The sequence below is a fragment of the Myotis brandtii genome, unplaced genomic scaffold (assembly GCF_000412655.1).
Source record: "Myotis brandtii unplaced genomic scaffold, ASM41265v1 scaffold1120, whole genome shotgun sequence".
Lineage (NCBI taxonomy): Eukaryota > Metazoa > Chordata > Mammalia > Chiroptera > Vespertilionidae > Myotis > Myotis brandtii.
Genome location: NW_005353839.1, coordinates 1157917 through 1171701, shown reverse-complemented (window position 1 = coordinate 1171701; position 13785 = coordinate 1157917). Strand labels below are relative to the sequence as shown.

Genomic DNA, 13785 nt, shown 5'->3' with positions numbered 1-13785 from the left:
CCAGGAAAGCAAGGAAAAGTCAGCTTTCCCTCGCATCAGAGAGAACTGCAAATTATTGCTGAACTCCTTGAGGCTGGGGCATTGGTTTCTTTGGCTGGGGAAGTGGTGCAGGAAAAATGCCATCTCTTAAACCCCAGATTTCAGGACCTTTGGATGTTTATTTTCCCCGAGAGGAGAAAATCTCTTTGTCTCAAGCCTCCTGGGAACACGCCTCTGAAAACCCCTCCGGGTACTAAGAGGTAGAATGCAAGGACCCTAGAGCATGTCTCACAGGTTTCATTAGGACCTGGGGAGCAGATGAGAGGGAGGCTGCCATGTGTTTACTAGTACTCACTATTGGGGATTGAGAAACTAGCACCGCACTGAGTTTTAATCAAGAAAAACTCTAGGAATACTTAATAAGCTTACACAGAGAAAACCGTAATTTTAGATTTTTTAGGATTAGAGAGAAACCAACTTCCTGAAATGGATTCAAATAAGATGAGGTGCCCTGGCTGGGTGGCTCAGTTGGTTGGAGCATCAGTGAAATGTTGCCGGTTCCCTTCCTGGTCAGGGCACATACCTAGGTTGCAGGTTTGAACCCTGGTGGGGAGCATATGAGAGAGAGCTTATTGATGTTTCTCTCTCTCCCTCTCCCTTCCTCTCTAAAATCTACAAAAATATATTTAAAATAAATAATAAATAAATAAATAGTCAGGTTTGTAAATCATAAATTTAAGTGATAACATGGTATCCAAGCACTTTTCCATGCCCTCCTGAGATGGGCTCAGCTATCCATCTTCACAGACACATTCTCTGAGCTCTTAATGTCCTAACCAATGTCCTGTTTCCAAACAAAAAGCTTCATCTTAACCCAACATCCAGAAGCTCCTTTACAGACAACTTTGCAACTTCATCCTCAAGATCATGAGCACTAGGTCTCCTCTCTGCCTTGAGCCAGGGTGTCTTCATCTCACACTATTTTGAAGTAGACTGGCATCTGAGTGAGTGAATGTGCTTAGTGTACCAGAGATACCCCAGCCACTAAACATGGGAAGAAATGGTTCCTGCAGCAGCCAGCTCTACAAAATGTGCTCAAATGGCCAAGACATGAAAATAGCCCAAGTGCCCATTGATAGAGGAATGAATGGATAAAAAAGCTATGGTACATTGACACATAGAACACTATATGGAATACTATAGAGCAGTGAAAAAGGATTACTTACTCTTGGAGACAGCATGGAGGGACTTGGTGAGTGTTATGCTAAGTGAAATAAGCCAGTTAGAGAAAGACAAGTATCGACATAGTACTGGAAATGCTAGCCAAAGTGATAAGACAAGAAGAAGAAATAAAAGGCATCCAGATTGGAAAAGAAGAAGTAAAATTGTCATTATTCACAGATGACATGATACTGTACTTAGAAAACCCTAAAGACTCCATCAAAAAATTATTAGACGTAATAAATGAATTTGGCAATATAGCAGGATACAAAATTAACGCCAAGAAATCTATGGCATTTTTATACGCCAACAGTGAACTTACAGAAAGAGAAATTAAAAAAACAATCCCATTTATCATTGCACCAAAAAAATTAAGATACCTAGGAATAAACTTTGCCAGTTAGAGAAAGACAAGTATCACATGATCTCACTTGTATGTGGAATCTAATGAACAAAATAAACTGATGAACAAAATAGACCCAGAGACATGGAAGCATGGAACAGACTGGCAGATCTCAGAGGGAAGGGGGGAGGGGTGGAAGGAAGAGATTAACCAAGTAGCCTATAGGCATATATGCATAACCCATGAACAGAAGGCCTGGGGAGGGGGCAGGAGTGGGATGGAAGGGGTCAATGGGGGAAAAAGGGGAACATCTGTAATACTTTCAATAATGACAATAAATAAAAACAAACAAAAAAAAGACATAGGTAGGCCTATCGATTCATTTGGATGAATCATGTCCTAATTTTCTGCATTATCAAGCTGTAGGATCCAAGGGGAACACACTGCTTTCCATAGGGGTGCCAATCTTATAAAGCCCTGTACAACTGCAGGAGGTCTTATAGGGTTCTGTAGGCAACAAATCAACAATCTATAAAAATAGCATCACTGTTGGCAGAGGCTTTCAGGAATAGGTTACTGTAGTTGGCAGGACTCCCAAAGCCAGAATCTCAAATGGGGCTTTATCAGAAGTTGGGTTGTAAGAGTGTTTCCCTTGAACCTACCAAGAAAAGATTCAGAAGTCTTCCCAGGGAACCCAGATAAAGGCAACGGAAAACTTTCCGAAAGGTCCTCTTCACACTCACTCTCAGGTTGGAGATAGCTGTTCTGAGGAGGCAAACCTTTTCTTCAAGGCAATGCTCCATAAACATGAATATTTTGCTTATTGGCCCTTCTGCTATCAGGGATTCCCAAGACCTGGGTTTGACATGCACTTTCAATACATCTTACAATGCAGGTTTGGACTGTCTTTAAGCAGGAGAAGGACAATGGGTGGTAGATACGGATTATTATTAGTATTATTTTTAAACATCAGCCCTTTATGTACCCGCATTCATTTGGCAAGTTCTGCCATTCTGCCTCATTTTACTCAAGGCCAAATAATCCCAAAGCCTTAAACATTTTTCACATATCGGTACAATTTCCCCCTTTAGAGAGAAAAAACAAGAGGAATTGGGAGATTCCCAGACTTGTTTAGACAAGTGTTTAAACTGTGAGTTTAAACTAGGCACCCAACTGTTCACAGAAAATGAGTCCAATTATGTAGAAAGTAGAATCTCAGTGCACGAATTTGTGCACGGGTGGGGTCCAGCCAGCCCGGCCCCAATCAGGGCAGATCAGGGCTGGGCCTGTCGGGAGGAGGAGATGGCAGTAAGTTGGGGTCCTATCAGGGTCAGGCCGGCTGGAGGGAGAGACCACAGGCGATAAGCCTGCAGGCCCTGCCCCCGATTGGGGTTTGGGGGCTGATTGGGGGTGGGACCGGCCATGGGGAGGGGCTGTGGGAGGTGGGCCAGTGGGATCCGAACCTGAATGGGGTGGGGGTGCTGATCGGGGGCCAGCAGCCTGGTGGAGGGTCCACGGTTAGTTAGCCAGCCGGCCTTGCCCCTGATTGGGGTGGAGGGGTTTGATCTGAAGTGGGGGTGGGCGAGGGAAGGGGCTGTGGGCCGATCAGGGTGTTGGGGACCCATCGGGGGTTGGGCCAGCTGGGGGAGGGGCTGCAGGAGGTTGGATGGCCAGCCCCACCCCCTATTTGTGTGGGGGTGCAATCAGTGGCAGGGCCAGCCTTGGGGAGGGGCTGTGGGCCTTTCATGGTGGCACAGGCTGATCAGGGTCAGGCCAGCCGGGGAAAGGAGCCGCAGGAGGTTTGCCGGCCAGCCCCATGCCTGAAGAGGCCAGTTCACTGGACACAGTGGGCATTATAGCGACCGGTCATCCGTCGTTCCGGTTGTTCTGGACGCTGGCTTTTTATATATATAGACGACGAGGGTCAAGGCAAGACAAGGGTACCAGCTCAGGTTCCACATAGGAAAGACCGAGAGTCATGGGCTAATTTTCAAATCTGAGACAGCCAGAGCTGGCTGAGAGGTGGAATTAATAAATTTAATTTCAGAAAATATCTTCAGATCTCCCTACACTGTGAATACAGAAGAGCATATGCATCACTTGGTAGAAAGCACGTATCAGAGAAATTCAGTTGCTGGATGTAACAAGTTCCTTACTAACATGTAAACATGCAAGACTCATCAAGGAAATAGCTCTAATATGAACTTCAACAAAATTGGTAACCTATCTATATATATAAAGATGAAATATGCAAATTAGGCCAGGATGCTGCACCAGTCACACCCAGACAGGCGGAGGTTGCCCATGCAGGTGAGGCCCAGAGTGAAGACAGAAACAGAGACAGGGGGGCCGGCCCACAGCCTACACAGCCGAGCGCAGGCCCAGAGAGGAGATGGTGGGACCGCCTCCTGCGGAAGCAGCTCAGGTCCCTCCTGACTCCCGTGGGTGCCAGTGGCTCGCTTCCACCTCCTGCGCGCTGTGGTTCCCGCCTGCTCCTGCGGAAGCATCTGGCAGCCTACTGTGCACGATATCTCGCGATGGGCTACTAGTGTGATTAATAAAAGGCTTAGGAGAGTGATGATAAAAAAAATTCAAGTCAGAGACACTCCTGATTCTTTAATGCAGTCTTACCATCAAATTTTGCAACTGTCTTATTGTAGAGAATCTATTTTTAAAAAATTTTTCAACTATAGTTGACATTCAATGTTATATTAGTTTCACGTGTACAGCATAGTGGTTAGACGTTTATATACTTTGTGAAGTGATTCCCTCTGATAAGGTTAATGCCTGCCTGACACCACATATAGTTATTACAAGATTATTGACTATATTCTCTATGCTGTACTTTCCAACCCAGTGACTATTTTGTAATTGACAATTTGTACTTTTTAAAAAAATATGTATTTTTTTTATTGATTTCAGAGAAGAAGGGAGAGGGAGAGAGAGATAGAAACTTCAATGATGAAAGAGAATCTTGGATTAGCTGCCTCCTGCACGCCCCCCACCGGGGATGGAGCCCAAAACCCAGGCATGTGCCCTTGATTGGGATCAAACCCGAGACCCTGCAGTCCACAGGCTGAGGCTCTATCCACTGAGCCAAACTGGCTAGGGCCCAATTTGCACTTTTAATCCCTTCACCTTTTCACCCAGCCCCCCAACCCTCCTCCCATCTGGCAACCATTAGTTTGTTTTCTATGTCTATGAGTTTCTCTTTCATTTGTTTGTTTATTTATTTATTTGCTTATTTAGATTCCACATGTAAGTGAAATCATATGGTATTTATATTTCTCTCTCTGACTTATTTCACTTAGTATATTACCCTCTCTTAGTATATTACCCTCTTAGGTATTATTCCATTTTATACTAGTATATGTACCACTTCTTTATCCATTAATCTATTAATGGACACTAGAGTTGCTTAAATATTTTGGCTATTGTAAATAATGCTTCAATGAACATAGGGACGAATATGTTTTTTCAAATCAGTGTTTTGGATTTCTTCAGATAAACACCCAGAAGTATAATTGCTGGGTTACAAGGCAGTTCAATTTTTAATTTTCAAGGAACAGCCGAAACTGTTTTCCATAAAGGCTGCACCATTTGCAAATCCATCAACAATGCATGAGGGTCCCTTTTATCCACATCTTCACCAATACTTATTGTTTGTTGATTTATTGATAACAACTATTCTGATAGGTGTGCAGTGATTTCTCATTGCAGTTTTAATGTACATTTCTCTGATTATTATAGATATTGAACATATTTTCATATGTTTATTGACCATCTGTATGTCCTCTTTGAGGAATATCTATTCAGTTCCTCTACCAATTTTTAAATTGGATTCATTATTAATTCATTCATTAATTAATTCATTTATTGCTGATATGTTGTATGAGTTCTTTTTACATATTGAATATGAATTCCATCACTGGCAAATATTTGTATCACTGGCAAATATTTTCTTTCATTCAGTAGGTTGGCTTTTTATTTTTGTTTTCCTTGCCTGAGGAAACATATCCAAAAAAATATTAGTGACAGCTATGTCAGAAAGTTTACTGTTTTCTTCTAAGAGTTTTATGGTTTGGGGTCATACATTTAAATCTTTAATCTATTTTGAGTTTATTCTTGTAATGTTGTAAGCAAGTGGCCTAGCAGAATACAAAATTAACATTCAGAATTTAGTTGAATATTTTTTGTTAATCCTCACCCAAGTATATCTTTCCAATAATTTCTAGAAAGAATGGAAGGGAGGGGGAGAAACAGAGAAAGAGAAATATCAATGTGAGAGAGACACACTAATTGGTTGCTTCCTGCACACGCCCCAACCAGGGTCAGGGATCAAGCCTGAAACTGAGGTATGTGCCCGTAACTGGAATCAAACCCCGGACCGTTCAGTCTGTGTGCTGGCAGTCTATCAACTAAGCCAAACCGGCTAAGGCTGGTTGTATTTTTATACACCAATAACAATTGGAAAGAAAAATGAATAAAAACAATCACTTTCCCAACTGCACCAAAAAATACCTAGGAATACATATAACCAAGAAAGTAAAAGACCTGTATTCAGAATATTATAAGACATTGAAGGAAGAAATTGAAGAAGATACAAACAAATGGAAGTATATACCATGCTCACAGATAAAAAGAATTAACCTCATTAAAATCCATATTACCCAAAACAATCTATAGATTCAATGCAATCTCTATCAAAATACCTATGGAATTTTTCACAGAACTAGAACAAATAATCTTAAAATTTACATGGAACCACAAAAGACCCTGCATAGCAAAGCAATATTGAGAAAGAAGAACAAAATTGGAAGTATGACGTTACCTGACCTCAACTTACACTACAAGGCCATAGTAATCAAAACATCATGGTACTGGCATGAAAACAAACGCATTGATCAATGGAACAGAATAGAGAGCCCAGAAGAAAAAACACCACACACCTATATGGTCAATTAATCTGTGACAAAGGATGCAAGAATATACAATTGGGTAAACACAGTCTTTTCAACAAATGGTGATGGGAAAAAAAGACAGATACATACAAAAATTAAAATAAGATCATATTTTTTCAGATTGCAAACATACCCAGAGTATGGTAAGTTATACGCCAAACTACCTAAGATCCTAGACAAGAGGTTTTCTGCTGAAAGCACGGTGAAGGGCATTCTTGACCTCCTTGTTTCTCAGAGTATATACCACAGGGTTAAGGAGAGGAGTAAAAATGGTGTAGGTCACTGAGATCAGCTGATCCTGATCTTTGGTGTTCTCCGACTCAGGCTTGAGGTAGGCAATGGAGGCACAGCCATAGTGGACAATGACCACGATGAGGTGAGAGGCACACGTTGCAAAAGCCTTCTTTTGGCCCTCACTTGAGGCAATCTTGAGGATGGTGGAGATGATAAGGATGTAGGAGATGAAGACCAAACCCATGGGCACCACAATGACAAGGGAGCTGATGATAAAAGTGATTATGTCATGTAGATTGTTGTCAGCACAGGAGAGTTTCATAACTGGGCGGATGTCACAGAAATAATGGGCCACCTCTTTACCACAAAAGGGCTGACTGAACACAGAGGAAATCTGAATGATGGCCACAAGCAGGCCAATGCTGCAGGCCCCCCAAACCAGCTGGGCACACACTTTCTTGTTCATGATGACTGTGTACCTCAAAGGTTTGCAGATGGCGACATAGCGGTCATACCCCATTGCAGTGAGGAGAAAGCAGTTGTTGATGGCCAAAGTGATAAAAAAGAACATCTGGGTGGCACAGCCAGCCAAGGAGATGGAGTGGCTTTGTCCTATGAGGCTGGAGAGCATTTGTGGTACAATGACCAATGTGTACATAGTTTCTGAAGTTGAAAGCATACTAAGAAAGAAGTACATGGGGGTGTGAAGGTGGCGATCAATACTGATAATTGTCACAATGATGACATTGCCAGCCAGGGTTAAAACGTACAAGGTGAGAAATATTGCAAAGAGAATAAGTTTGTGTTCATGAAAGCTGGAAAAACCCTGAAAAAAAAATTCACTCACCACTGTGTAGTTCTCTCTCTTCATTGATAAATTCCACATCTGGTAGCTGGAGATTTAGGCCAATCAGTCAGTATACATCCACGCCCAATGCTTTGAGCAGGACAACTCTAGGAGGAGTAGATACTAAGAACCTGCTCCTGCATGGATGCCAGGGAAATGGAGACTACTGCTCACTAACAGGTAAAGATAGAAAAACACAATCAGGAAGCAATTCCATGTATGCAGACTTATGTATAGCAGTAAAGAAGAATACACAGAGTTGTGATAAGTTAGAAGGAAGGATAACTGGGCTAGTTTAGAACAGAATGGAGACTACTGCTCACTAACAGGTAAAGATAGAAACACACAATCAGGAAGCAATTCCGTGTATGCAGATTTATGCCTAACAGTAAAGAAGAATACACAGAGTTGTGATAAGGTAGAAGGAAAGATGAGAACAGATTTCCTGATGAGTAAGAACACAGGTGTTAGGGGAAAACTGAGGCTAAAGAAATAGAAAATGCATAGTTAAATTTTAAAAGCATTTTCTCCTGGATTACAGTTGCATGGTTTTGTTTACCTAAAACAAATTTGCTAATCTATTCTACTTTGTTTAAAGCACAATTTTGATCTTAAACATCTTCCCTTCTAAGTTGCCAAGTAACAGATAAGTGTTTGCTTTCTCCCTGTTCCACTTGTCTGCATCTTTCATAAACCATTTTCACAAATCATTCAATAGCCTCAAACCTGACTGCCCTCCTCATTTTGAAAAAAAAAAGTTTTTATTGAGTTTATTGGGACAACATTGGTGAATAAAATTATATAGGTTTCAGGTGTTCAATTCAATAGAATATTATTTGTATATTGTATCGTGTATTTACCACCCAAATCAAGTCTCCTTCCATCTTCATTTTACCTCCCCTTTACCCTTTTTACCTCCTTCCAACCCCCTTTCACTCTGGTGATTTACCATACTGTTGTCTGTGCCTATGAGGGTGTGTGTGTGTGTGTGTGTGTGTGTGTGTGTGTGTGTTTTAATCTCTTGCATTGGTTTTTAATGAAGCATGTTTTTCTCTTTAGTCAATACTTTACTCCAGTCTCCTCTTGCACAGAAAGTCTTCTCAATCCTATCAATCCAAGCCCTTTTCCATTGCTTGTGTTGCTCTGTAACTAATTCTCATAAAATGAGAGAGAGAGAGAGAGAGAGAGAGAGAGAGAGAGATTTTTTCTTAATAACTTTCATTGGTTTTTAATGAAGCATGTTTTTCTCTTTAGTCAATACTTTACTCCAGTCTCCTCTTGCACAGAAAGTCTTCTCAATCCTATCAATCCAAGCCCTTTTCCATTGCTTGTGTTGCTCTGTAACTAATTCTCATAAAATGTGTTATTTCTCTGTGTATTGTAGCTTGTGCTTGCATATGAATTTTTATAGGTAGTCTGACTCACTACTCTGAACTCTCTTTTCTAATTTCTTCAGCATTATAAACTGGGTATCTGGGGAAAGCAGTTTGCACATCTGTCCTATTTTCTATTTGAGGAGTAATTGGGGATCACAAATTTCTCATTTTAAAAATTAACAATGATAACAACAACAAAATTAATAGTCCCTTATTGCACTTCTTAGTTTATAAAGCATTTTTACATATATTATTTAACAGCATAACAATCCCGTGTGTTAGGTAATTATTATCTTCATCTTGCAGATGGAAAATCTAAGACACCTAGGATTAGGTGATTTGTCCAAAATTTAAAAAATCATAGATTCAATCTTTTAATTCTAAGGCCAGTGTGAACAGATAAAAAAGAAGGCTATTTTGGTCTCTATTAACAAGTATTAATACATTTGCCTTACTCTGGGAATGAGATTACATTGAGGAATAAATTTGAAAAATTGAAAATCATTAGGAAAACAGGAAAATTTTTACGATTACCTATATAAGTAGGTAAAATATTATAACACATGCCCATTCTCCTTGGCTTAATATTTTCACTTCCAATTATTTATTTTAAAGAAATAATCAGAGATATGTATCAGGATGCATGTGTAAGAGGGTTTTATAATATCATCTATAATAATAAAAGGGTAATACAGGACATCTTTCTGGACAACCTTCCGGATGAAGCCAGGGCTGTGAGGTCCGAGGCAGCCACTGCAGCTACCAGGGCCGAGCCCCTTGAATGAATTTCGTGCATTGGGCCTCTAGTTTATAATAATGAAGACCAAAAACAATGTAAATGAAAATGGAATGATTAAATAAATTATATCATATTCATTTAATGGGAACTATGTGCCATACATACATAGTTATATAGATACATAGGTAGATACAAAGATACATAGACCATAATTTTGTAAAAAGGATATAAAGAAAAGAAAAAAGAAAGAAATGAAGGTAATGCATTCAATGGCACACCTGCCATTAAAAAAGGACTGGAAACAAATATACCAAAATGCTAAAAATAATTTGTTCTAGGTAGTAAATGGAGAATCTTAAGTTATCTTTCTCTGTGTATAATACATATTTTCTTCTTAACACAGCCAAATTCTATAATTCTGTTCCAAAATGGAACTCTATTATGAGACTGCAGAGAGGACTGAGGAGAAAAAAGTGAAAGTAGGGGGTTAATTTATGGTTCAGACAGGAAAGTTGACAGAACAGGCATTTATAGCAATTTGAGCACCTCAGGACCACGTAGGGAGGAAATGAACTTTAACTTTTAAAGAAAGATTATGGTTGGTAGAAAGAAAACCTTTCTGAACAGTGCTGGAAGTAAGGGTGGTAAGTGAGTGTAAAATTTAAGGGAGCACCAAAAAAGTCAGTAATCAAGATGAATACAATTTTAATACAATAGCTTTTAAACCTTAATGCAAAAATCCATGATGAAAAAATACTAAAACTTTTAATAACCACAGGGTCATTTCTGGGTATTACTAAGTGAGATATAAGTAGTTGGGTGAGGTCAGAGTTTGAAATTTCCTTATTACGGATTTTTAAGAACAAAAAAAAATAAACTATTTCAAAATTTAGAGAAAAATGAACAGTACAATATGCATGTGTTAGTTTTCCTTAGGGATGTGGGAATAAGCTGGTCCTTAAGCGTTCCTGCTTTACTGTGGCTCATAATTTATTATGGAACGAAACTCAGATTGATGGAAGAGGAAATTCAATCCTACCTACACTAAAAGGAAAGAAAAACTCAGCCAGGCTACGGAAGAGAAAAGATTGACCTGTGCGTGTGCATTACTGCCATTCCGTTTCCTCTGCTGGAACTACAGGGTGGTAAGTGAGGCACTGATCTTGGGTGCAAAATTTAAGGGAGCTCCAAAAAAGTCAGTAATCAAGATGAATACAATTTTAATACAATAGCTTTTAAACCTTAATGCAAAAATCCATGATGAAAAAATACTAAAACTTTTAATAACCACAGGGTCATTTCTGGGTATTACTAAGTGAGATATAAGTAGTTGGGTGAGGTCAGAGTTTGAAATTTCCTTATTGCGGATTTTTAAGAACAAAAAAATATAAAGCATTTCAAAATTTAGAGGAAAATGTACAGTACAATATGCATGTGTTAGTTTCCCTCAGGGATGTGGGAATAAGCTGGTCCTTAAGCGTTCCTGCTTTACTGTGGCTCATAATTTATTATGGAACAAAACTCACTAATCGTACTTACACTAAAAGGAATAGAAAAACTCAGCCAGGCTATGGAAGAGAAAAGATTGACCTGTGCATGTGCATTACTGCCATTCCGTTCCTCTCCCACTCCCCCGCCCCCAGGAAAACAATGACGCATCAAGTGGCAAAGACCTGATGCCTGACAGCACTAGGACTGCAATGTGATCCTGATCACTGAGACCACACGCAGCCTCCGTCCCTGAAACCATGTCACTGAGAGACGCAGCATTTGACACCATTTTCTGTTGCTTTATATTCTGGGTCTTTAGCCTAAAACATCTCTCCACAATTTAAAAAATGAAAAATTATTACCTTCTAGAGAAATCATTTTCTGCTTAGACCTGACGAGCACTCCTGGGCAAGGGGTTAATCTTATCCATTTCATTATTCAAATCTTTCCAGTTGGAAGCAAGCTGGGAAAACTCTTATTCTTTGTAGCCTTAAGTTCTTTCATTAGAACTGAATCATAGAAACTTAGAGTTAGGAGGTAATTTTAAAAGCCCAGCTTTCCTCACAAATAGTTCACCAAATTCTGCTTCAGTGCTTCCAACGATTGGAAATTCATTATCTTACAAGTTAATGCCCCGTTTTTGTTTTTTGTTTTTGTTTTCTTTAAGAATCTAAGTTTACTTAAAAATATAAAACTAGGCTTTTTAAAAAAAATAAAAATGCTTAAGGGGGAAAAAGCCATCTGTAGAGTATAAATGGGAAAGGTAGTTTTCTCCTTCTGTAATTTGCATTCTTTAGTCCAGAAGGAAACATAATTCATGTTTGTTTTTTAAATTTATTTATTTCTGCCTAAAAATTTTCTATGTACAATTATGCATATTTCCATATCATTTCAATTTTATACAAATGAAATTATATGGGACACACCAATTCACAAGTAGTTTTTTTCATTTAAATATTTTTTTGAATACTTTCCATAACAGTACTATAAATCTATCTCACACTTTATTTTCAATGGTGCATGATATTCCATTTAGATCCATGTAGATATACTGTCATTAATTCTATTTTTGAATGACCTTAATTCTTAGAAAATGTTACATTATATTGATTCAATATCTGTCTGCCTGCAACTTTCCACCTCCCCACAGTAGCCTACCTTCTGTTTCCTTTTCAGCCAGATAGTATTTAAAATATTTGAAGATCATTATTATGTCTCTTAAATTTCATGTCCTTGAATCCATACCCACAGCAAGATGAGCATAAAGAAATAGAATATCAACGGACATGAGAATCAATACAACCAAATACTGAAAACCGTAGAGGGAGAAGAATAAGCTTTTGAAAACTCTACATGGCATCCATTTCCATTTAGTTCTGCCAACAGCAACTCCCTGCTTCTGACCTTGGCAACTGGAAGGAGGAGCCACTTTCCGGATAGTGATCTTTAAGAGGAACGGAGGGGCTGCATCTGTTCTGAGGAAGCCTAGGAAAGCTCTTTGTGGTGGAAGCCAGAACCAGGAAAGCGATGAGGGCATGAGTGGGAGGGATAGGGGTAACGTGGGGATAAGGACACATATATAATAACTTAATCAATAAAATAATTAAAAAGAAAGAACCAGGAAAGCAAGGAAAAGTCAGCTTTCCCTCGCATCAGAGAGAACTGCAAATTATTGCTGAACTCCTTGAGGCTGGGGCATTGGTTTCTTTGGCTGGGGAAGTGGTGCAGGAAAAATGCGGTCTCTTAAACCCCAGATTTCAGGAGCTTGGGATGTTTATTTTCCCCGAGAGGAGAAAATTTCTTTGCCTCAAGCCTCCTGGGAACTCGCCTCTGAAAACCCCTCCGGGTACTAAGAGGTAGAATGCAAGGACCCTAGAGCATGTCTCACAGGTTTCATTAGGACCCGGGGAAGCAGATGAGAGGGAGGCTTGCATGTGTTTACTAGTACTCACTATTGGGGATTGAGAAACTAGCACCGCACTGAGTTTTAATCAAGAAAAACTCTAGGAATACTTAATAAGCTTACACAGAGAAAACCCCCAATTTTAGATTTTTTAGGATTTGAGAGAAACCAACTTCCTGAAACTTATTCAAATAAGATGAGGTGCCCTGGCTGGGTGGCTCAGTTGGTTGGAGCATCAGTGAAATGTTGCCGGTTCCCTTCCTGGTCAGGGCACATACCTAGGTTGCAGGTTTGATCCCTGGTGGGGAGCATATGAGAGACAGCTGATTGATGTTTCTCTCTTTCTCTCTCTCTCTCTCTCTCTCCCCCCCTCTCTAAAATCAATAAACACATCCTCAGGTAACGATTTAAAAAAAAGATGGAGGCAAGCAGAGGTTATAGGGGCTAGAGCTTCTGTTGCCCAGCTTCAGCCTACAGCCAATTTTCTTAAGTCTCATTGGATATACACGTCAGCCTAACTCTCTCATTTATGGAGAGCAACCTCCCATTCTTGGCAACAGCAGACCTATTCCTCATGCTCCCTTCAGTTCATTCACAGATTTTGCTGGAGAGAAAATGAAACAGCAATAGATCACTACTCCATCAAGTTCAGTTTCTGGCTCAGCACAACTGCATTAAGATGATCTCTGTA

The 13785-nt window shown here is 39.8% G+C and overlaps 1 long non-coding RNA gene across 1 annotated transcript in view; it reads right to left on the bottom strand.

Moving 5' to 3' along the window:
* The window catches only part of LOC106727790, a 19630-nt gene extending 6807 nt beyond the window's left edge, over positions 1 to 12823 (bottom strand). The window contains exons 1-2 of the long non-coding RNA XR_001364045.1: positions 12810 to 12823; positions 7193 to 7195 (exon numbers count right to left, since the gene is read on the bottom strand). This is a non-coding gene — a long non-coding RNA (uncharacterized LOC106727790). The remainder of the gene's footprint in view (positions 1 to 7192; positions 7196 to 12809) is intronic.
* Positions 12824 to 13785: the final 962 nt, after the last annotated feature.